This window comes from Panthera leo, chromosome A1 (assembly GCF_018350215.1).
Source record: "Panthera leo isolate Ple1 chromosome A1, P.leo_Ple1_pat1.1, whole genome shotgun sequence".
NCBI lineage: Eukaryota > Metazoa > Chordata > Mammalia > Carnivora > Felidae > Panthera > Panthera leo.
The window spans coordinates 204,969,987-204,996,540 of record NC_056679.1 but is presented as its reverse complement, the minus strand read 5'-3'; positions in this window follow the sequence as shown (position 1 = coordinate 204,996,540).

Sequence of the window (26,554 nt, the reverse complement as noted above, 5' to 3'; positions counted from 1 at the left end):
GTCATGTAATTGCTCTTTTTGATCCTCATAAAAGCCCAGGAGAGTATTTATATTTCCTTCATTTTACATATGGAATCCTAAGGCTGATAGGTTGGATGACTTGGCTAAGAGTTGGTGTGGGCTGATGTCGTTGGACTCATATTCTTTCCCCATGGGAAAGAATAGGGAGGCTTGCATTCCAGATAAGGACTGATGTTTGGCAACATTGGCTACTAATTCTCTTAAGATCAATTTTTTTAAGTTTCTTTATTTATTTTGAAAGAGAGAATGAGAGAAAGAGAGACAGTGCGTGCAAGTGGGGGAGGGGCAGAGAGAGAATCCCAAGCACCTGGTGGTGCAATATGGGGATTCAACTCACCAACCGTAGATCATGAAGTGAGTCGAAGCCAGATGCTCAACTGACTGAGCCACGCAAGTGCCCCTAAGATGAACTTATCTAAAGGAGGAATGAACTTTTGTATTTAGATAGGGAGTCTATTATATACCTGATATTCTCCTAGGCATTTTCACAGTGAACCTTCCCTTAATTAAAGTAAGCTGGCATAATTTCAAATATAGTTCTTGGCTTAAAGAGCCATGAACTGACTAACTTGGTTCCAAAGAGGTTTGGATTAAGTAGAAAGTTAGTTATTTACACACACACACACACACACACACACACACACACACACACGGTGTATTTATATAAAGGCACATAATGATGTGGTTGTTAACACAGGCTCTGAGTCAGTTAGAACAGCTTCAAATCCCAGCTCAGCTGTTTACTAGTTGTTTGGCCTAACCAGCTGTGTGGCCTTGGACAATTTCTTGAGTCTCCGTTTCTTCATCTGCAATATAAGAATAAATACAATATTTATAAGACTGTAGTAAGAATTAAATGAGGTAACCCTTATAAAGTGCTTAGCATATTTTTTAGCACATAGTAGTCTCAATAAATATTAGCAATGATAACACATATATGGTATATGGTTCCAAAAATAGATTTGAGGCAGCTATAAATATTCATTAAATAATAGTTTATTCATACAGACTAATAAGTATGTGAAGAAATTGAGGGGACAGGGAAGTAGAGGATAATGAATAAGATGATGCTGATAATAAGATTAGTATATAATATTTGTGAAAAAATGTCCTGTGCATCTTTCTATGTAAGCCAGAAATATTGCTTCTAGCTTTCTAGCAATTAATGCACAGAAAAAGCAAAGTCAAAATAAATTTTATCATGTCGCCAAATAAAAATAAAACTGTGCTTTAGGAGAATACTATGTTTCTTTAGACTGACCAATTCAGTGGCTTTCTTCATTTTGTGGACATTGTGACATTGTAAACAATGTCTTCAACACTTTCCCAGTAAATACAAAAGTAAATTTTGTATTTCTTATATGTCCATGTAGGCAAAGGCCTAAAACCAAAGTATAATTCAGTAAGCAGTTTCGTGAGTGAGGGAAATGTGACATAGGCATAATTGTCCGATGGCCTGACGTAGTTCCAATCTTGGCCCCAAATTTAAGGTACCTAGAGATGTACGTGAACTCAACGCAGCAAATCTTTTACAGATAATATTTATTAAAACCCAACTTTTTAAGAATATATTGCCCACAAGAGAATGAAAGGTATACTTTCTGAGGACTATCTGAGAGTTTGATTTTTGAGCCCAATTATGAAAGATTCATAAACTTTAAATATTAAGTGAACTGGAAGTTGGGATGATATTTACTTGTTAGATTTCTAGTCACATGACAGGCTGCCATAAATCAAAGCACCTAATTAAAGAGATAACATGTTGTTGTTTTTACTCAGACTTCTCAAAATCATAGAACTCTTTATTAAAACAACAAATGTGATAAAAAGAGTAAGCTCCATGAACTACAACACTTTCTGACACATGTGGTATAAAAGATGAATTTTATTTTTAAATGATGAGGGAATCAATAGGTGGTACAACTGATTTGAAGGAGAATCTGAAGTGCAGCAAATATCTAGGCATCAAGACCTGAAAAGAATTTGCAAATAGATCCAAAACTGAAGACACTAGCTAATATCCACAGGGAAATAATTGATTGCATTTCACCAGGCACAATTTGCATTCCTATGAACAAGCATCATTTTGCATTACTGTTAGATTTCTACAACTTGGTTGTAAAATAGCTCAAAGGCTAAGCAATAGGCTGAGGTAACAGAGAAGTAAGTGCTACACAGGAAAGCCAGTAATGCTTTTGATCTTTTTCACAATTTTTCCCTATAGTAGGCACTCTAAAATATTTTTAAAATATTTTTAGAGCTAATCATGCACACTGAAAAAATAATACACTTAAATTGGATATATCAAATAGAGAAATATTTAAGGAAATACAAATGATTTTTACCTTTCCTTACTGTCCTTAGCATTGTGAATATAAATTATTTTCTTAATTTGCCTTTAAATAGATAAGCTGAAGTCCTTTTGCTTGCTTATGTCAAAATTTTCTGTGCTTATTGCTATGTCTTTGGGCCTTTAGGGTCATTTCTTTTTTCTGCTACAGGTGCTCTCCTCAGAGAAGTATATTTCTTATTTTATGCCTCTTTAACTGGTGACAGTTTTTTTGCTATCTACTCAATTTCTGCTTACCTCTTTTTTTCAAGGGAAGAAGTCAGAAGTACAGGTTGCCCAGGGACTTACAATTGGTTTTTGAAGTGAGGGTATTTATGTATGTTGTGTATGTATGTATGTATGTATGTATGTATGTATGACTGAATCCTTAAACCTGTGGAATCTGTTTCTTCCTCAGGTAGTGAGTGTCAGAATTTAATTGATCATTGGACACCCAGTTGGTGTTTGGAGAATTGGAGAATTGGTTGTTGGTGTTGGAAACACCCTAGATAAGTGATGAGCAAGGAGGGCTGTGGAAAAGCCATTAAGAGTTAGAAGAAATCCAAGATTGTGTTGTGGAAACCAAGAGAGAATTTTCTAAGAAGGTAATACATGGTCACTAGCATTAATGCTACAAAGAAGTCAAGTGAGGAAAGGCCTAAAAAGTATAAATTGTAATTAATACTACCTTTTGAAAGCAATTCCAGGGAGGAGGAGTCGGGGCAAGAATGGGGTAAGGGTGGAGAAGTACATAAAAAGGGGCTTGAGGAAGAACCAGGCACAGTGAATTTAAAAATTACCTCAAGGGGCCCCTGGGTGGCTCAGTCGGTTGAGTGTCCGACTTCAGCTCAGATTATGATCTCTTGGTTTGTGGGTTTGAGCTCTGAGTCAGGCTCTGTGATGACAGCTCCAGAGCCTGGAGCCTGCTTTGGATTCTGTGTCTCTCTCCCTCTCTGCCCCTTCCCCACGCACACTCTGTCTCTCTCAAAAATAAATAATAATAAAAAAAAATTAAAAATTTACCTCAAAATGAGGAAATGAAAAGTGCATATAAATTTCTAGATTCTTTGTGTGCCAAGAAGCAATTCCAAGTTGTTTATATACTTTGTCATCCTAGGAAAGCTCAATATTTTACTCTTGCTTTGTAGATGATGGTGACAAAATTACACAGATAGTAACAAGGCAGAGAAGAGGGGATATGAACCTAGATCTGCAGGACTACAAATTTTCTCTATTATTAACCACAGCAGAAAAGCTGAGTTTCTCTGTCCTAGAAAATTCTCTAATTCAAAATTTCTATTCCCCTAAGATTCCAGATAACTGAGATAATTTTATAAGGGTCTCTTGGGTCATATCGCAATAATTCAATTTAGCCAGATCTAAAGGGTGGCACCTTATATACTGGTGACTAATCTTTTCTGTAAATCACTTCTTGTAATGCTATTTTGGAGTTAGCTTTGAAAAGAAAATTGACTCTAAATGCCTAATGTAGTTTCAAAATGTCATAAACTTTTAATAGACCTCTAAAAACAGTTTTTTAAAATAAATATTCTGTCTCTGAGATGACAAATGAGAGGTTAGATATAGCCAATGCATTTATATCCAAGTCAACCATTCACAGAGCCACTTGAGATGGAGAAGATATTTTTATTCTTTATTTTTCTTGCTAATTAATATGAATTGGTGCCACTGAAATTTAAGGAGCTAAGTATGCGTTCTTTTAAATAAATAAATTTTTTTTTACCATTTTTAACCATGATTTCATTTCATCCATAAATCTTTACTACTTTAAAGGAAAATAAAACCTTAAAATCCAATTGAGAAGAGGTCTCCTAAAGTCAAAGCACTACTGTGAGAGAAAACCAGTAATTGTTTCAACTCATTGCAAAGCAAAGTCAGTGTCTTCCAGTGGGCATGCAAAGGCAGCATATTCTAATGGCTACCATTTTGTTTTGTTCTGAGATGAACCGTCCCAGTTTATGGCAGCTTTTGAGATGGGCAAAATTTATATAATTTTACAGTAGGAAGGATTTCATGGTTCTTTTAGAGTATTACTTCCCAAAGTAAAGCATACATGCTGAGGGGGTGGTATGTATAGTGTTATCAGCAGGGGGATATTAATTCTTTAACAGAAATTTTCAACGGTTTATTTTCAGTTTGTTGACAGTCTCTAATGTAACATATGCACATTTGGGATTATGAGAGGGCCTTCAATATAGCTTCCTAATTTTAGTGATCATATTTACCTTTATGTTTCTGGTATTACTCCCACCACAGAAAGCTCAACTGGTGTCATGGGGCACCCCATGAATGGATGTGGCATAGCAGATCAAATTGATAAAAGTGGTAGATGCATTGAATCTTCATGAGGCACACAGAAAAGATATACCAAATTCAAAAGAGCCTGAACCATTTTATTCTGAACCATTACCTTGTAAGTAAGAATGAACCCGTTAACAAGTCATCAAGGGAGAATTTATTACAATTGCCACTAAAGGATTGTTTGCTAGCTGGCTTTTAGTTTAGAAAGAGAGCTGATTGTTCTGAATTAGCAAAAAAGCCTGGAAGTTATTAATGATGTTTTGCAGAACATACTTAAACAATAATAACAATGACATGCTCTGAATTTGTATTGTGTAGTTTAAAATACAGGAACAGACTAAATATAGAATCAAGTCTGGGGCTACTATCTTTCTGCTTTTAAAAACAACATTGGCAAATTGGCCTCACAAAAAAAAATTGTCACATTATGTTAACGTTGTAAATTTACATTTTATTTTTGCTTTGGTTAATCTAATTGGCAAGTTTATCCTGCTTTTATAGTTTTGTTAGAGCTAGCCACATAAGGAATCTACAAGTACCTTTACCTTTGAGCATATTTTATTAATATTAAAACAAAGGTGATTTTGGTCAACAAGAATCTGGAAGAAATGTTTTCCTTTTAAAGTCATCTGTGGCTGAGAGATGATTGTCTGCCAAATGATCCATTTGTTCCTTATCTTAGATGGGGTTTCCTAGAAGCAGAGCTAGGGACTGGGATTCTTATACGATGATTTATTGAGGAAGTGATTTCAGAAGAGGGTGGGGGTGGATAGTGAGAGAAGGATAGGACAGAGGGAGGAACTAAGAAAGGATGTGGTCTCAGCTGGAGACCAGCTGGAAAAAGTCTGGTTCCACTGCAAGCAATGGAGCATGAATTTCACCAGCTTGTCCAGTGTCACCATGGGTTGCTGCCCCCTGGAGTTATTATAATGGCTCCTATTTGGAGGAGGGAAATAGCTGTGAGCCACTAATGACTGCTAAGGCATGAGAGCCAGGGGATGGTTATTCCAGCCCAGTAGAGTGAATCTGGACAGAGCAATCATGAGGCCTCCTATAGTACCTGCCTTATAATTCTCAGATACACTTGCTTCTCAAGTTAAGCTGGCTTCGTCTGGGTACAGCTTTTCCAGGGTCCTAAATGGTTGGTGTTTTGGGAAAACTTACAAGAAGTTTATTTAGATAAACTATAGCTCCTCCTGGTGCAATTGATCCCAAGATACTTTTTATCCTTTCTCCTCTACCACTGTGCTATCTAGAACGCCTCTTCCTTGGCTAGCACCTCTTCTGGACTTGCCTTGTGACATCTTATACCTCAGCTACCATGCTTTTATCAGCCTGTGGTTGTTAGACTTGCTTGTTACAGTAAAATTGGTCATGGAAATACAAAGAGACAACCCAGCAAATCACCCTGCTTGCATTGGCTAGTAGTACTTTATTTCTTCATGATGAATAGGGTCATCATGTTTGATGGTCTGCTACTGGCTTAAGGAGCTAAAAGTAGCTAGGAGTTAGTCATAACTTTAAGTTTATTGGGATTCTCCCTGATTTCCTGGTGGAGGCCTCCCCACCCGCTCTAGGGACCAGGACCCACATAGCCTAAAATTACAGGAATAGGGAAACACAAATTCCCTGAATAGGTGTCTGGGAGTGATGATGAATGGGCCCCTCCCTGTATTTTTATTCATTCATTTCCAGACTTTGCATTCTACTTACTGGTGACATAGCACTATCATTGTCCATTGTTTTAGGGTATGCACTGCATCCTGAGGAAGAGCTCTCCATCCTTGTAAAGTGTCTTCATCAAGGTAGAACTTCAACAGCCCTCAAGAGGACTTTCTACTACTCTATTAAGTCAGCAGCTTCTAGATGATCCAGTATATGGTGATATCAATAAATAGATATGATGGCTATGTTCCACCACTACGCATCTTTTGCCATAAAGTTTGTCTCCTGGTCCCTAGCAATGCTAAGTGGATTTGGAGGCTTAGATCAGACACTCTGGAGTGGTGCTAGCTGGGTGCCATAGGCAGAGACTAGAGTTGATTGACAGTCCAGATGAAATGGAGCCCCTGTAATGTGGAAGGGGCTTGATGTAATCATTTTGCCACCAAATAACTGGTCTCTTTGAAGGATGATACTGTATTAGTGTTATCTGTTGCTGGCATATTGGACACTCAGTGGTGGCAGCAGTTGATCAGCTTTCATGAAATGGAATGTGTGCAGATCAGGCCCTCACATGGTCTTCATCTCCTCCACCATTTCTTCTCTGTTCTAGAGCGCATTGCATAAGTGTTGAGTCAGGCAACAATAGATGCTGGTTGCTGTCTATTGGCCGAATCACCCTGTTGACTTTGTTACTTAGTTCTTCTTCCATGGTGGACACTGTCTTGCAGGCACTGATTTATGTTGCAAATATTGTTGGTATGCTGTACTCACTCTCCAGCTCCATCCAAATGCTTCTTCCGTGTCCCTAATCTAATATTACTCCTTCCAGGCTTCAAACTCACCAGAGAAACCATTTATCATGCAGTCAATTCTTACCCTTATCATAGACTGCTTCTTTGTGACTCTTAAAGTAGATGATCAGATGCACTGCTTGCACTTCCTCCCGATGGAGGATTTCCTCCCAGTGGAAGACACTCATCAGTCTTTCAGGGCCATCCCTAAGTGGAGTGTGGGTCAATAGCAGTACGTTTTCAACTGGAACCCACATACCAAGCCAATCTACCTGTGAACCAAGCTCAGGCTTTTTCCTCCACTACCAGCAATAAATAGAATCTCTTTTGGATTCCTCCCTTTCTGGTGGGCATGGAAAATAATGCTTTGGCAGATAAATAGACCTGCCCAGGCAGAGAATTCAGATTTTTTTTTAATGTCCTGCCACTCTTACAATAAGTATTGTGTCTACTATTTAGCTCTGTCTACTCTTAGCTGAAAAGATGAAAGTACCTTTAAATACTGCCAAAGAGGCTCTAATTGTCACATTTTGCTTTATATCGATAATTAATAGATCTGAGCCTTCCATTTTCTCTCTTCAATGCATTAATGGCACTTAGCATCATTCAAACAATTTCAAAGTCCTTATAGCTACTCTTTCCTCTGTAACTCTCAAAAGCCAAAGGCACTGCATCTGTCAGTGTATCCCATTCTACCTGTATTCCACTTCAGTTCACTACAGGTGACACACTTAGTGACTGGGCTGCTACAGCATGCCGGGACCTAGTAATACTCTACTTGCCACTAATGCTGTGTATTAATTGCTATACAGCTTTGAATGATCTTACCTCAGAATCCCATTGTTGAGCAAGCTTCCTAGAACCAATAGTGGTACAAACTCTGTTAGGTTGGGTTCTCTAGAAGCAGAGTCTGAGGTAAAGATTTGTATGCAAGTGAATTACTGAGAGAGTACTCTGAGAAGTTGGAATGAGGGAAACTAGAAAGGATTGGAGGAAAACAAACTAACCAAGGTATAGGGCTCAGAAGGAGTCTATCTTCAGCCTCATCTCAGTAAGCTCTGAAGCCTGATGTTCACCACAGAGGTGGTTACTTTGAGGCAAAGGGCCTGGCAGTATACAGTATGTCAGTCAGTCTTTGTGTGCTATCCCTGGGAAATGGGGAAAGCTTCCCAGGCAAGATGGTTCCACTTAGCTGGGGATAATTCTAAAGAGAAAGGGTGCAACTCTGAACGTTTAGCAACCAACACTTACAGTAGCTTGCAGATGCGTTCACCAGCCCAATAATGGGTCCAAGACACCAAAAACTTTCACATTATTTCTTCTCTCAGTTAAGCTGGTCTGTATGACTATTTCTAGCCAATGAAGTGCACAATTTCTAATCCTTTTTCCTGCTGCGGTCATTTGGAATGCTACATGTTCCAGTTGGTGAGTCTATGAGATGATGGGCCCTTTATCATCCTACATCTTTAAGTGACTAGATGGAACAGAGACCCCTGGAAATCCCTAAGGGTCATGGAATATGAATGTGAAACAAAATCTCATTGTGGGATTTGGAGATCAATTTACTATTGCTGCGTAACTTAGCCTATCATGTCTAACACAGGGTCTATCTATTACTTAAATTTGAGAAAGACTACTCTGTAACCAATTCTGCCTTCCAGGTGAAGAAACAGAAGCCCAGAGACATTGTGTGATTTGTGTGAGTATGAACCAGAAGCAAAAACGGGATTCAAACTCAGGCTTCCTAAGTCATCTTTATATCAGGCATTAAGCACCAGGAATCCTTCATTAATGTCACTTTACCACTAAATGAATGGCAGAAAGGGTTTCCACATAGTCAAAACTTATTAGTTCATGTATTCAATAGATGTATATTGAGCACTTACTATTTGTGAAACGTTGTAGGTGCTGGGGATATGGCCAAGAAAGACAAAGTCTCTGCTCTCACAGAAATTTTAATAAATGCTGAAGCATGGATCCCACTGATTGGGCTTTTCCAAGATGAGTTATGAACTTTAATTTTGATATTGTGTAAAAACATTTTCCATATAAAATAGTTTACAGTTGTGTTTTTAAGCAAAAATTTGATACACTAATACATATACAGTAAAACCTTGGTTTTCAAACATAATTGGTTCCAGAAACATGCTTGTAATCCAAAGCACACGTATATCAAAGTCAATTTCAAGAACCAAATTTCAAGAAATTGGCTCAGTTGTGATCATGTGACATGTGGCATCATGTACTACTCATATTGCAAGACATTGTTCATTTATCAAGTTAAAATTTATTAGAAACATTTGATCATCTCGTGGAACACTTGCAGGACAAGTTACTCGCAATCTAAGGTTTTACCATATAAGCATTCACACATAGGACTCAAGTCTTTTTTTGATGCTATCACATGTGAAAATCAGGTTTCTTATTTACTTTCAGCTATGCTTTTCACCAATGAGGGTGCATAAATAAACTTTGTCTTGGTAGGTCATGGTCATGACTTCAGCCTGCAGCTTTGTACATTATTTAATACATTAAGCTGGGTCATGAGTCTTTCCATCTCGATTAAATATCTGCACTTCAAAAAGTTTTTTACTATTGCAATTTAGAAGTGGCTTTATTGGAGCTAACGTCCTAACCTTCCAGAGAATATATGTCTCAAGTTTTAATGAGTTTTAAATCTCATTTAAAAATTCCTCAGGCTCCTCTTCTGTATATGACTGGCACTCCATCATCATCATCCTTCGCTTACTCATCCTATTAACGTGCAACTAATATTTACAGAACTCTCAGCTACAGACCAGAGACAATGATGTGAAAACCAGACACAATCACGGTCCTCATATAGATTCTAGTCAGTTGTCATAGATGGACAGTAGTAGAATAGTTAACAACCTAATGGAAAATGTCACTTGGGGCTGAGTGTGTACTGATCACAGTCGTGTATATGATGATTACCATTGTCAGCAGCAACAACAAATATGGGATATTGAGCACCATCTGTCATTTTCTGTACATTCTAAAGTGCACATCTTTTCCATATTTTAACATTTCTGAAATAAGTGTGCACCTTCTAGTTTATGAAGTTTTAGGAATATCTTAGCCAACTGACTTTTTTTTTGATATGAGCAATGAGTTAAAAATCTAAACCTCAGCTCTTTCACTAAGAATAAAACCATTGATTTAATTGGCAGCATTTTTTATTCCTTAATGATATATAAAATAATGGTGCATTTGAAATCAATGGCATCTTAGAATATATATAGCTATGCCTTCCACCTACTATGTCCTGGAAATACAAAGATGTACTTCAGGGGTGCCTGGGTGGCTCAGTCAGTTAAGCATGCGACTTTGGCTCAGGTCATGATCTCGCAGTTTATGACTTCAAGCCCTGCGTTGGGCTTTGTGCTGACAGCTCAGGGCCTGGAGCCCGCTTTGGATTCTGTGTCACCCTCTCTCTCTGCCCCTCCCCTGCTCATTCTCTCTCTCTCTCTCTCTCTCTCTCTCTCTCTCTCAAAAATAAATAAACATTTAAAAATATTTTTAAAAACCCACAAAGATGTACTTCATAGTCTCGATTCTCAGAAAAGGTCACTTCAACTTCAATTAAATTTAACACTGCCTGGCAGGAGTCACTGAGTGTTCATTGGCTGAGGTACCAAATTAGCAATGGTAACAGCACTATTTCATATGGTAAACATTAGGATTATCTGCCCTTAACATTTCAGCCTGTCTTCATTTGGTAGAAGTATCCCCCTTTTCCCTTAGAGTTTTCCTATCAATTTACCTCTGTAGCCAATAATGCTTTGAAACAGCCAATACCATAAGCTGGTTGGCTTTATGATAGCATCATAGTAGTTTCATTATAACTAAGTGGCACTGTCTGAGATTTTAAAAGCCAGATTTGGGAAGGACACTTCCCAAAAAAAGAAAGGACACTATGTGCAAATATTACTGTGATAACAGAACCAATTTGGTCAGAAGCACATTTAGGCCAGTATTGGGTGCCACCACTCCAGAGAGGACAGCTTGCAGCCTTGATTCCAGACCAGGAGGGGAAGGTTGTTTCACCTGGGCAACAAGTGTATTTGTTGAATGTGAAGATGATGAAAGAAAGAGCATGCGGGTGTGTTTATGCAGTGGGAAGAGAGGGCTATGTGTAAGATTAAGTCTGAGAGTTTTATCCCCAGACTTTTTGATTAGCTTTTGGAAAACAGTAGCTACATCTTCAATAAAGTTTGCCCTAGTGTATGACTGATAAGGAAGTCTGGGATGTCCTGAAACCCATGTTATCCTTTACTGCTCGTAGGTCTAGACAGAATACCCAGAATGGTTGTAAACACAGCTAAGTTTTAGAGGCAGAGAAATCCTAAAAGATTTCATTTTCTTATTTTCACTTAAGGTTTTACTCTGGAACGTCATCATACTTTTGTTGTTGTTGTTGTTGTTTTCTCCTGAGGGGATTCACACTATGAGAAAGCTTACTAGCTAAAACTAGCTACTGATAAGATACTTATGGCGTGTCAACAAATAACCTCTCTTGAGCCAAAATGGAATCTTCTGCTGTTGTCCACAACATTAGAACACTGTTTGAGAAGATGTTCCTCTATTTCTGTGACGTGAATGCAGTGGCTGTCTGAAAATACAATTCCTGGTTACTAAGGAGTTGTTTTACCCACCTACATTTGTTAAAAGAATTGGCAGTTTAATGGATTTAGATAAGCAGTTGATTCTGGGGTGTTTTCCACCCTCTCACAATTTAGAAAGTTTGACTTCTTTGTTAGCTTTTGAGGCAGAATTCTCCTCATGAAATGACTATTTTGAGATAAAAACCAAACCAAACAAGCAGGTATCAAAGGGAAGAAGAAATATTTGGCATACCAGAATTCTGCTGTGAGAAATGAATATCATAATTCCAAGTCAGCAATGCTACCTCTGGAGTCTGAAAATGGTTCCTGAACCAGCATCACATATTCTCCAACACAAATAAAACAAATGAACAAAAAATACCATGAAAAAATCTCAAGCTCAAATTCTCTAGGTCCAATTTGCCATTTCTTTAAGGCAAAGAGAAAGATTTCAATGAGAAAGAGCTTTGTAAAAGACTCAATGCTTTTTAATCTTTTCTGAATTAGAAAACCATCTCTAGAGAGGCCCTGGGAAATATGGGAATAAACATTGTCTTGAGAATTGTGATCTGGCCCTAAAATTCTACCCCTCACTACCTCTGTGACCTTGAACAGGTCACTTCACTCCTCTGGACCTGTTTCCTTACCTATACTTAGACCACTGAAGAATATAAAACCATGAAAGGTTAGATAATCTTTAGGGAGAAGGGTGAAAAATATTCCTAATGAGACAAAGGAGCAAGACCGAAGCTTCAGTTCTGAACCCATTACGTTATAATCTTATCTCTTTCCAAAACACATTAAGGGCCCAGAAATCCTACATTCTGCTCAGTCTTCTACATGTATTACAGGGTCTGCCAACAGTAAGTGCTCAGTAAATGGAGTCTCTTTCTACTTATAAACGAGATTCATATTTGAAACAAGAAATGAACATGATAAATGGGGAATGATAAATAGCCCATATGCCTTTCGAGACAAAATAATTCAGTAGCTGTGCAAGGGACTTAAAATTTTAAATTATGAATTATACAAAGATGAACATAAAAACAAATCATGAACGCTAGCATTACATACTTCTGACCTGAAAACATATGTGCAAATGTTAGCATCTGGAATTTTCAGGCAGGCTCTAGCCTATTTGAAATTCCCCAGCAGTGTTAACACTGAGCATCCTCATAATTTGCCAGGGTTGTGTTCCCCATTTAAAGTCAAGAATAGCTCCCTGAGTTATTTTGGCTCACGTTTCGAAAAGAGACCAGAGCAGCTGCACAGGAGTGTTGGGTGTCCTCATAGTTCATGCCTTGAGTGATGTTTCTTTCACTTATCGCTGTTTGTTCCTATTTTTAAATCATTGTCAGTATTTTTTCCTTGGCTCTTCTCACTGTCTGCACTTTTCTGGCTCTCCTACACAAATGGTTTCATGTCCTTTTTCTCTTGGATTTTCATTAGTTGAACTCATTTGCACATTTTTGGTCAAAGGTGAATAAAGAGTTCTTTAAAGCATTCAGCAGATATAGATCCTAATTTTATTACTTTTGTGGTTTCAACCAATGTAGAATATTTGATATATTAACCTCTTGGGTGTTATATGCCAAATATTCTTTTTAAATTGTGTCCTTCTTATAGCACCAACACAGTGCTCTTGAGGGGATTTGTTTTCATTTTTTTCCTCCAACTTCTTTCATTGGAATAATTTATGTCTGCAGGGAATACTTCCTTTTCATTGGTTTCAAGCTTGCAAGGGTTTAGAAACTAATCAAGTGAGGAATGCACTTTTTTAACCTTCTTAATCCCATCCACATTCATGATTTCTTCCTGCTTTCATCATAACCTAAGACTCTCTACCCAGGGAAGTTACAACTTTCACCAAACCATTCTACCAAACCCAAAATCCAGTTGACCTATGAGCCATGGCCCTTTAATAACAGCACCAACCTCAAGAAAAACCCTGAGACTACATAGCTGTCCATGTAAATAAATGTGTGAATAGAAAACTAGTCTCTGTTTTTGAAAGATTTATTTTGAAGGTTTATTTTTTAAAACAAGGGGAGACTACAAGCCACATTAAGTATGTTTGATTAAACTTCTCAGTTGGAGATAAAATGGATTATGCTTGGTAATTAAGATCTATCTGTTTAATGTATTGAAGACACAGAAAGAGACCTTCCTTGACATCACACTATAAGGTAATTTTTTTCTATAGGCTGTAAATTCTTTTGGGAAAGGGACTGCCTCTCACTCATCTGTGTTCTCCCATCACTTGGTGTATTTCCTGGTATATAATAAATATTCAGGAAGTGTTTGATGAGTTAAGTGTTTGATGAGTTAAGCAAAAGAGAATCAATGTGTAACCTGAAATGTTCCCTTTTTTTAAAACAAAAGATAAGGAAGCCAAACACTTATTAGGTGGCCCTTTGAAGTCAGAGAAAGTTGTCTGCATAGCAGCTGATATATAGGGGACCCACAAGGAAGAACCTTAACTGCTATGTGTTTTAAAAGTCAAAATTAGGGGCACCTGGGTGGCTTGGTCGGTTAAGCGTCCGACTTCGGCTCAGGTCATGATCTCACGGTCTGTGAGTTTGAGCCCCGCGTCGGGCTCTGTGCTGACAGCTCAGAGACTGGAGCCTGTTTCAGATTCTGTGCCTCCCTCTCTCTCTGCCCCTCCCCTGTTCATACTCTGTCTCTCTCTGTCTCAAAAATAAATAAACGTTAAAAAAATTAAAAAAAAATAAAAGTCAAAATTATACCTTATCCTTTTATTTTATTTTTTTACCTTATCCTTTTAAATGGTGAAAAGCCACCATAAATATAATCTATCAATTTGGCTACTTATCTAAACCAGTGCAAGTAATCTGGACTTCATTTTAGTTTATAGAGAATGTAAGATAGACCAAACTGACAAAGTTTTAATTTTGTTTATTTAAAAAATGTTTTTAAATGTTTTTAAATTTATTTTTGAGAGAGAGAAAGACAGAGCGTGAACTGGGGAGGGACCGACAGAGATGGAAACGCAGAATCTGAAGCAGGCTCCAGGCTCTGAGCTGTCAGCACAAAGCCTGACATGGGGCTCGAACTCATGAACCGTGAGATTATGACCTGAGCTGCTTAACAGACTGAGCCACCCAGGTACTCCACAGAGTTTTAATTTTATACTTAAATTGCATCAAAGTAGAAAGTTATGCTCTCATTAGCAATTATACTTGTTTGTATGCAATTTTGAAGATATTATGGAATTTGTCTGAGAATCCCAGAAATTGCTGAATTATACTTCAAACTACCAATGCCTTACTTACCTCAAGCTCATCACCCAGAAAACAAAGCAAGAAAAATGTTACACTTTGTTGCTAGCAGATACCTTGGTTCCAAATGCCAATGCACTTTCTGGAGAGCTGCACTAATTTTTGTGGAGAAATGCTTTATCTAATTGTGGCTAGCCACAACTTATTTGAATGAAGTAGCAAAGAATCCTGCTTAACCTATTTAACCTCTAAACAAAGCCTCTGATGTTACCACTCTTGGAAGGTCTTAAAAGAAGTAGAGAGGAGATGAAGAGACTAAGAATTTATCCAAATGCATGGGTGATATGGAGATATGCGTTCAAAATATCTTCCTTAGAAGAGTGTGAGATAAGAAAATATATCAGTATTAGTGGAAAAGGGAGTTCAAATGAGACCTCACACTTTTGAATTCTCTATTTTTAACTTCATCTGTAACTCTACCCACTCAATGACTAATTAATTGTCTTTAATCCAAAGTAATCACAGTGGATTTCTTCAGGATATAGAAAGAAAAAGATGGAAGAGATACCCAGATGTCCCAGTAGAGACCAACACTAAGCAGAACCAATTGCCCTGTGCCATACTTCAATGTTGTAGGGGAAGAATAATTAACTTGTGAAGAAATAAAATATCTGCTCAATATAACAAAGATATCCCCATGCCCTGCTACAAAGGACATTATAACAGCATTCTTTTCATATTATTCTAAGATTCTAGTTAAGAAAGTATATTATTGATGAAAGGATAGAAAAATGGATTAAAGGAACCTAATAGAGAACTCAGAAATAAACCCACACAAGGATAGTCAACTGCTCTTTGACAAAGGAGCAAAGGCAATACAATGTAGTGAAGATAGTCTTTTCAACAAACGGTCACTGACATGCAAAAAGTGAATCTAGACATAGACTTTATACCTTTCACAAAAGTTAACTCAGAATGGATCATAGACCTAAAGTTAAAATGCAAAACAATAAAACTCTTGGAAGAAAAATTGGGGAAAATCTAGGTGATCTAGGCTTTGGTAATGGCTTTTTAGATACAACACTAAGAGCATGTTTCATGAAAAAGAAGACTGGCAAGTTGGACTTCAATAAATTAAAGACTTGTGCTCTGTGAAAGACACTCTCAAAAGAATATAAAGACAAGCCACAGACTGGGAGATAATATTTGCAAACCATGCATTTGTTAAAAGGACTGGCATCCAAACTACACAAAGAACCCTTAGGGACACCTGGGTGGCTCACTAGGTTAAGGGTCTGACTTTGGCTCATATCATCATCTCAGGGTTCATGACTTCAAGCCCCATGTCGGGCTCTGTGCTGACAGCTCAGAGCCTAGAGCCTGCATCAGATTCTGTGTCTCCCTCTCTCTCTTCCCCTCCCTCACTCACACTCTGTCTCTCTCTCACCCTCAAAAGTATATGAACATTAAAAAAAAATCAAAATATACAAAGAACTCAACAAGAAGAAAACAAAAAATCCAATTATAAAATGGGCAAAGAAAGAATCAGAAGAGATCCCTTATCAAAGAAGTTACACAGACGGCAAACAAGAACTTGAAAAGGTGCTCAAAATCATATGTCATTAGGGAATTGCAAATTAAAACAACAATGAGATACTACTATACATCTATTAGAATGGCAAAAATCTCAAACACCGGCAACACCAAATGCTGATGAGACTATGGAGCAACAGTAACTCTCATTCATTGTTGATGGTGATGCAGAAATGGTACACTTTGGAAAATGGTTTATCAGTTTTTTACAAGGCTAAATATAAGCTTGTCATATCCATCAATCACGTTCCTTGGAATTTACCCATGTGAGTTAAAAACTTACCCTGACACAAAAACCTGCACGTGAATGTTTATAGTAGCTTTATTTATAATTGCCAAAAATTGGAAGCAACCAAGAAATCCTTCAATAAGTAAATGAATAAATAAACTGTAGGCTACTCATACAATGGAGAATTATTAAGTGATAAAAAGAAATGAGGTACCAATTATGAAAAGACATGGAGGAGCCCTAAATGCATATTGCTAAGTGAGAGAAGTTAGTCTGAGAAAGATTCAAACTGTATGATACCAACCATACAACATTTTGGAACGGGTAAAACTATAGAGAAAGTGAGAAGATCATTGGTGTCAGAGGTTCAGTGGGAGGGAGAGAGGGATGAATAGGTGACATTTTTAGGGCCGTGAAACTATTCTGCATGATACTTTAATACGGATGGTGGATACACAACATTTTGCAATGTGTGAAATTACCTAGTAGAGAACCTGACATATGTTAGGTACTCCATATACGTTAGTTACCATCTCCAGATTTTAAAGACGTTGTTTGGGGATCTATCCTAAAATCTTAAGTCCTACAAAAAGTTGCTTTGCTGATTTTCAGAGTTGGAAAGAAAGAATGCTTAATGTACTTAAAATGTTACATTTTTATGGAATGAAGGAAATGAAAAGAATTTTCATTCTCAAAGAAATAGGATTTGGCTGTTTTAGGGTAGAGAATATGGTGATTATTAAAGCCAGTAGGAGATAGTGCTGAAAAAAAAAAAAAAACAGTTCTTAAACCAGCTCTTCTAAACACAAACAGTAATTAATTGAGAAGGAAATCTGGTGGGTGTGGAAGAGAATAGAATCCTAGCTAGGTTCTTTACTTAGAAATAAGCAACAGAATAAGAGGTTAAAACTATAAGTGTTACCATCCTGTGTATAACGCCTGAGAAGATCTGCACATCATCAAAATTTAAATATTGCTAAGTAGTTTTGTATTCTGTGAACAGTCGAAACTGTTTCTCTTCATAGCAGAAGCTAGAAGATGAACTTTCTCCTGACTGAACATCTTTTCCATCCCATTCTCCACTTTCCTCTAAGATATCTAGAGCTCCTAAAGTCATTAGCTCACACTTGAACATTACTGTCTTCCCAGAAGCTGAAGCCCTCTCAGTGCTCAAGATTCTCTATGATTATATCATGATGATCATTATAAGTGTCTAATATAACTAGAAAAGGTCAAGCATTGCTCAGATGTTAGAAATAATTAAAATGAAACAGGAAACTGTCTCAAAGTTCCTCCATTTGAAGAAAAGTCCAGGTTACTTTTTAAAGTACTAAAAATTTACTTGTTCTGAAAGGGAGAAGTTAAAAGAGATATAAATATTTAGATGGATGTATTAGTTTACTAATGCTGCTGTAATACATTACTACAACCTTAGCGGCTTACCACAACACAAATTTCCTGTCTCATAGTTCTGTAGGTCAGAAATCTGAAGTGAGTCTCACTGACTGAAATCAAGGTGTTGGGAGGGCTGTGTTACATTATGGAACTTCTAGGAAAGAATTAATTTCCTTACCTTCTCCATCTTCTAGAAGCTGCCCACATTCCTTGGCTTATTGCCCCTTTCCATCTTCAAAGCCAGCAATGACCTGTCTGTCAAGTCCTCACATTGAATATCCTCACACTGACTCTTTTGTCTCCCTCTTCCACTTTTAAGGACCCTTCTGTTTACATTGGGCTCATCTGAATAATTTAGGATAATCTCCCTTTCTTAACATAGCTGTTAGGAAACTTAATTCTACCTGCAACATTAATTTCCCTGCCATATAAAGTAATAGATTCACAGACTCTGTGGATTAGGATGTGGGCAGGGGGTGGGGGGCACTATTCTGTCAACAATAAATAACAAGCCAGGAGCTGCTGCCCGTATCAGTTCTAATAACTCAGATCTTCCTGGGAGCAGTGTAGGTGACCTCATTATCTTGGTTGGGAAGACTAGTGAAAAGGTCTTTCAGCAAACCCTACTGTGCAATTCATATCACAGAAGTTTATGGCAGCAGGCAGGGGTGTATACAACTCTCTGACATCAGTTTGCATCTACACCTCCAAGTAAATTTAGTGCCTTGCTTTAGCATTCTTTTTCTCTTTTCAAAAAAGAAGGTAATGTTAAAACACAACTGACTTTGTTTCCAGAAGGTAGGTCTCTCTTTTGCATAGACATTGGGAGAGAGCAAAAATAGACAATAAGACATAGCAAATATTCTTAATAATTACCTGATGACAAATGAATTATGTTATTTATGGCTATAGATCTATTCCCAACTTCCTTAGAAATGCTTTGGTGTGGAAACAATGAATATCAAGAATCATCTGAGCCTGAGCTCTAAGCAGTGACAATTTCAGAGACTAATAAAAGGAAAAGAATAAAAAGGAATATTTTGTTTCTCTTGGGACTGACCAAAATGGAAATGGGTTCCCTGGTCTCACAGACACACCCTTCTGAAAGCAGTAAACCAAATATGTGAGGCCCTTCCCCTTCCCCCAAGTCTTCCTAAGCCAGGGGATGGTCAGGCTCAGTTCTAAACATCCTTTATCAGAGAGTCTTAGAGGTGGGATATGAATTGCCCTATAATTTTAAAATTTGTCCTTTCATACTTAAGTTGAGTCCTATTGATTGAGTGGAGAAGATAACTCATTGGGATTTTTCAAATGTAGAATAATGAAGTTTTAAGACATCCACTAAACACAATGGTGTAATAAGTTTCTTAATTGTGTCCATGGAAGAATTTTTATGATTATGCAATCATTTTTCAATTCTCAGCCTTCTGAAATAAACATCTGGACAGGATTATAATCTCCTGTGTGTAGAGACTGGGTGCCGTTTTGCTACTTACCGATGATATGCTTCAGGTTCTGGGTTCAATAACACTGGCTTCTCTGTTCCATAACTTTTATCCTCATGTAAAGATGACTCAGAAAAAATGTTACCAAGAAAACTCTCACATTTTAGAATGTTTCATAGTCACCAATCTCCTCAATACCTGTTCTAACTACCAGTTTTCTGGACCCACTGCTAATGATTCTGATTCTTAAAGTCTGGGTGGATATAGGGAATTGGCATCTTTACAGGCTTCCAAGATGACTCTGGTCATGCGGTTTTCTAAGCACACTTTGAGAAACATGGCCTTAGTTCTCTGCACCATTTGGGATGAGTGCTGTGTGCATCCATTTTGCACAGCCATCGTCATTAAAGAACACATTCTCACATCACACTCTGGGCCAATTAATCTGATTTCTCTAATCATGAGTGTTCCAATCGTTCACTCTTCAAAGTGGTGAGGGATTTCTCAGAAACCACTTTGGTTTTTGGTGAAGTGGAGTGACTGCATCAACACTGATTTTGTTTTTGTAATGTGGGCAGAGGACAAAATTAACCTTTCGTTTTCTGGTTTGAAGCAATCATGTAGTCCAAAAAAGAAAGCCATTATCATACTGTGTCATTTTGTTTGTTTACAAACCAAATAGACTTGGTAATTGAGACTTTGATAAATCTGAACAATTCCAATATCCAAGTTGAGGGTGTTGCAGGGGAGGAAAGGGAAGGAGTGAGAGTGGGTGAGGGAGTTATTCAAGACATTTTATTTTGAGATAGTTGCCACTATTCCAGACATCAACTCAAGCATGACACAAACATGAACATTTGGGGAAAGTCATGGACTCCCTGGGGGATCTGATTAAAGATCTAAAGCCCGTCACCAGAAAGATGTATGTAGACACAGTTACACACAAAATATTTCAAACATCTTTAGGTATGTTACGGAGCCTTCTATCCCAAAGCTCATCCATATTTAGAACTTATGTTCTCAGAAGATTGCCCTGTGCCCTTCCCTTTAGGGGAGTCTTTTTACCATTACCACAGACTTTCTTGCAGTAGTCTTTACGAGTTGTATAAATAAGAATCACCTGGGGGTAATTGTTAAGCATATGGATGTGCGGCTTCCATCCTCAGATTGATTCAGCTGATGTGGAATCCTGAGTAGGACACTGCAGTTATCTTATGAGCCTCAGGTGATGCTGATGCAAGTAATAAATGATCACAATTTGAGAAACAGTCACAACTGAGAAGCTGGGCAATGACTCAGAAAGAGGTGTCTCAATTGGCACAAAAACATAGTAAAAGCAAGCACATAGAAACCTTCTTTCTACCACATAGAAACCTAGGTAAAAAGAGTAGGGCTGGCTTTTCCCATTCCAGACCCTACTCTATCTGCCCTTCTGTTCAGCTTGGCTATCCTAGAACATTGTTTTCATTTTTTCCCAGTGAAAATTCCCCGCAATGCCCATTTTAACTTCATATTTTCCACATAAAAGATTGAAAATGGGGGTAGGTAGGCAGAACAAATTTTTCTCTCACCCCAAACTCTCACAAGGGGCCTTGGGATCATTCTTTCTCTTCGAAGGGATTTCCTTCTCCTGTGTTCACGGAGCTTTATTGTTTATAACTCAAAATAGGTAAGGGTAGGGTATATTGAGAAGAAAGCCTGCATAGACTTTTCCTCACCAGCCTCTACATTTTTCCAGACGGTAACTTGGCTGGATATTTTGAAACAGTACAGAACTTCTGTAGGTTGGCAGCAGCCTTTGGTGAGAAATTCTCTACATTTGTTGAGAGTTATATTTGTGCCAGTTGACCAGAGTAGTAGAGAAGCAAACAAAGGAAGTTTAGATTCTGTCCTGCCTTAGAGGGCAGCCTCACCATTTTCCTTATTGATGTTTCAAAATACTGGTCAGAATAAAATACAGACCTACAAAATACAAATAAAATACGACCCCATTCCAATCAAACAGGACATAAAACTAAAAATTCTGTCCCAATATCTAAATATCAAATTTTAATTTTTCCTTTTAGAAAGCAAATACATATTGTTTCTATGGGATCGATCTCAGCTAACTTTAACAACGCTAGCTTGTCAAACCTCCCTCTTTCATCCCTTATGAGTAAAAATTGCTTTCAGATCATATGAGAAGAAACGGGAGAAGAGATTGGCACATGTGGTCTGATGCAAGAGGACATTTCAGTGGCTCTCATCAAAGCAAATGAAAAAAAACAACCAAATTTGATGAGTCTTTTATTGTTGACTCAGTGAGATGGTTCCCTTGGCAACTAACATGGGAGGTGGTAGAGCTGGAAGAGCCTGAGTGCTCCTCTCCAACTTCACCCACAGCTGATTAAAAGGCTTTCAGACAAACAATGTTGATAGCACAGGAGCAGTGTCAAATGCGATGGTGGGGAGAAGTAGGGGTGGCAATTTGGGGGAAGCAAGACAACTACTTAAGTGTCGTCAAAGTTTAATTGAAATAAAACACATTGGAGTCACTGTTTCATTAACATTCAAATCAATTATAGTCAATCAAATCTAATGATTGTATCTTGTTGCTTGTCTTCTAAGTGATTCCTTGACGTGAAAAGAACAAAACCTTCTTGATGAGAAAACAACTAACAAATATTTTATTAAATACCTAATGAGACGTGCTCTGTGGTAAAACATGGAGTTTCAAAGAACAAAAAGATTTTGAAAAACTTGGATTGTCTGAATTTCCAAGGGAAGTGGTATGTGAGAAGGTGTGGCACTCTCAACTTGGCATTGAAAAACTTGAACTCACTGCTGGCCTCTCATTAATATGTTTCAGAGAACAAAAAACAATGAGAAAGTGTAGAAGTTCTGAGTTGTGCTAGTAGAGATGGAAAATAAAATGCTTGATGCCTCCGTTCCCCCAATAGATATGGGAATTTGAACAAATTTTTCTTGCTTTTCCAGAACTCTTTCCACAAACTTAGCACATAAATCTTGGTAAAGCTATCATTTATACAAATTCGCATCCCATCTTGTTTCTTGACTGAAGGCATTTGCTGTACCCTGACAACTTCATCCTTGGACATCTGCACAAACAACTCCATTTGTTGTGTTTCTGTTGTAGAGATACAAAATGAAAAAAAGAAACACAAAATGCATTCAGTTTAGTGAATTAAGATATGTTTTCTGTATATAAAAACAAAATTCATTAAAATGTAGATAATCTGGGGGGTACCTGAGTGGCTTAGTCAGGTATGTGTCTGACTTTTTATTTCAGCTCAGGTCATGATCCCACTGTTTGTGAGATCAAGCCCCACATCAGATTCTGTGCTATTCTCTCTCCTCTCTCTCTGCTCCATCCCCTGCTTTCTCTCTCTCTTTTTCAAAATAAATAAATAAACTTTAAAAAATAAATAAAATGTAGATAGGGGCACCTGGGTGGCTCAGTCGGTTAGGCCTCCGACTCTGGCTCAGGTCATGATCTTGTGGTTCATGGGTTCCAGCCCCGAGTCGGGCTCTGTGCTAACAGCTCAGAGCCTGGGGCCTGCTTCGTGGATTCTGTCTCCCTCTCTCTCTGCCCCTCCCCTGCTCATACTCTGTCTCTCTCTTTCTCAAAAATAAATAAAACATTAAAAAAATTTTAGATAAAATGTAGATAATTTTTAAAATATAATTTATTGTCAAATTGGCTAACATACACTGTACACAGTGTGCTCTTGGTTTTGGGGGTAGTTTTTAATAGAATCTAATGTCATATTTGTGAAATCATAATAACTTAGAGAATAAACTGAAATTTGGCTAAAAAGTTATGTATAGCAATGTATATCACAATAGTGTAAGTTGTATAATAATTGAATATGATATACATGTCTAACTATACAAAATTGGGTAAATAAATTATGGTCTCTCCATTATAGTTATTAAAAAAAAATCATGTTTGAAAATATCAAAGGATATAGAAACATGCTCAATAATATATATATACTGTAGAGTAAAAAAAATGCAGATTGTAAAATAATATAAAAATAGAATATAAATGGCATATTTTCTCAAAAAACTTGGAAGGACCTGTGACTTAATATCTTATTTAGCAATAATTATCTCCAAGTAGTAGGATTATAGATAAATTCTGCTTTATACTTCATGTGTCTGTTATTTCCAAATATTTGACAATGAGCACATGCTATATTTGTCCATTTAAAATAGGGAGTTTTCATATTATTCAGTTCTTTTTTTATTTGAGTAGTAGTTGACATACAATGCTATATTAGTTTCAGGTGTACAACTTACTGATTTGACAAGTTTATACATTATGCTATGTTCACAAGGGTAGCTATCATCTGTCCTGATACATTGCTATTACAATATTATTGACTATATTTCTTATGTTATGCCTTTTATTCCCATGACTTATTCATTCCATAACTGGAAGCTTGTATCTCCAACTCCCATTTTGCTCAAACCCCCACATCCTCCCCTCTGGCAGCCATCAGTTTGTTCTCTGTATTTATAGGTCTGATTCTGCTTTTTGTTTGTTTTTCTTTTTAGATTTCACTTATGAACAGAATCCTATGGTATTTGTCTTTCTGAGTCTGACTTATTTAACTTAACATAATACTCTCTAGGTCCATCCATATTGTCTCATATGGCACAATTTCATCCCTTTTTATGACTGCATAATACTCCATTGTGTGTGTGTGTGTGTGTGTGTGTGTGTGTGTGTGTGTGTGTGTGTATCATATATTCTTTATCCGTTCATCTGTTAATGGACGCTTACATTGTTTCCATTTGTTGACTATTGTAAATAATGTTGAAATAAATATAGGGGTGCATATATCTTTTTGAATTAGTGTTTTTGTTGCCTTTGGGTAAGTGCCCAATCGTGAAATTATTGGATCATATGGTATTTCTATTTTTAACTTTTTAGGAACTTCCATCCTATTTTCCTGGTGACTGTACCAGTTTACATTCCCACCAACAGTGAATGAAGGTTCCTTTTCCTCCATAGCCTCACCAAAGCTTATTATTTCTTATCTTTTTTACTTTAGCTATTCTAACAGGTGATATCTCATTGTGGTTTTGATTTGCATTTCCTTGATGATTAGTGATGTTGACTGTCTTTTCCTGTGTCTATTGGCCATCTGTATATCTTCTTTGGAAAAATGTCTATTTAGGTCCTCTGCCCATTTTGTAGTTGGATTGCTTGTGGGTTTTTTTGGTGTTGAGTTGAAATGTTTTTTTTTTTTTTAATATTTTGGATATTAACCCCTCATCAAATATATTATTTGAAAATATCTTTTCCCATTCAGTAGGTTATCTTTTTGTTTTGTTGGTGGTTTCCTTTGCTGTGCAAAAACTTTTTATTTTGGTATAGTCCCAATAGTTTATCTTTGCTTCTGTTTCCCTTGCCTTAGGAGATGTATCTAGAAAAAGTTGCTATAGTCAATGTCAGAGAAATTACTACCTGTGTTCTCTTCTAAGATTTTTGTGGTTTCAAATTTCATATTTAGATCTTTAATCCCTTTTGAGTTTATTTTTGTGTATGGTGTTAAAAGTGGTCCAGTTTTATTCTTTTCCATGTAGCTATCCAGGTTTCCCAGAACCATTTATTGAAGAGACCGTATTTTCCCTGCCATATATTCTAGCCTCCTTTGTCAGAGATAATTGACCAAATAAGTGTGGGTTTATTTCTTGGCTATCTAGTCTGTTCTGTTGATTTATGTGTCTATTTGTATGCCAGTACCATTCTGTTTTGATTACTGTAGCTGTGTAGTGTATCTTGAAATCTGGAATTGTGATACCTCCACATTCATTCTTCTTTCTCAAGATTGCTTTGGCTATTTTGGGTCTTTTGTGATTCCATACAAATTTTAGTATTATTTTTTGTGGTTTAAAAAAAATGCTATTGGTATTTTGATAAGGATTGTATTGAATCTATAGATTGCTTTGGGTAATGTGGAAATTTTAACAATATTCTTCCAATCCATGAGCATAGTATATCTTTCTATTTGTGTCATCTTCAATTTTTTCCATTAGTGTTTTGTAGCTTTTGGAGTACAGGCCTTTTACACCTTTCATTAAATTTATTCCTACATATTTTATTCTTTTTGGTGCAATTGTAAATGGTGTTGTCTTCTTAGTTTCTCTTTTGGCTCCTTCATCATTAGTATATAGAAACACTACCAATTTTGGGGTATTTGCTTTGTATCCTGCAACTTTACTGAATTCATTTATTACGTCAAGTAGTATTTTAATGGAATCCTTAGGATTTTCTATGTATAACATCATGTTGTGTGCAAATGGTGACAGTTTAACTTCTTCTTTACCCATATAGATATGTCTTATTTATTTTTCTTGTCTGATTGCTGTAGCTAGACTTCCAGTACTATGTTGAATAAAGTTGGCCATAGTGAACATCCTTTACTTGTTCCTGATCTTAAAGGAAAAGTTCTCAGTTTTTCACCATTGAGCATGGTGTTAACTGTGGGTTTTTCATATATGACCTTTATTATGTTGAGGTATGTTCCCACTAACCCCACTTTGTTGCAAGTTTTTATTGTGAATGGATGTTGTACTTTGTCAAATAGTCTTTCTGTATCTATTGAAATGATCATATGATTTTCATCTTTTGTATTGTTCATGTGGTACATCACACTGATTGATTGGCAAATATTGAACCATCCTTGCATCCTTGGAATAAATCCCACCTGATTGTAGTGAATGATCTTTTTTAATGTATTGTTGTATGTGGTTTGCTAATATTTTGTTGAGTATTTTTACATCTATGTTCATCAGGAATATTGGCCTGTAGTTTTCTTTTTGTGTGTGTGGCATCTTTGGTTTTGCTATCAGGGTAATGCTGGCCTCATAGAATGTATTTGGAAGCTT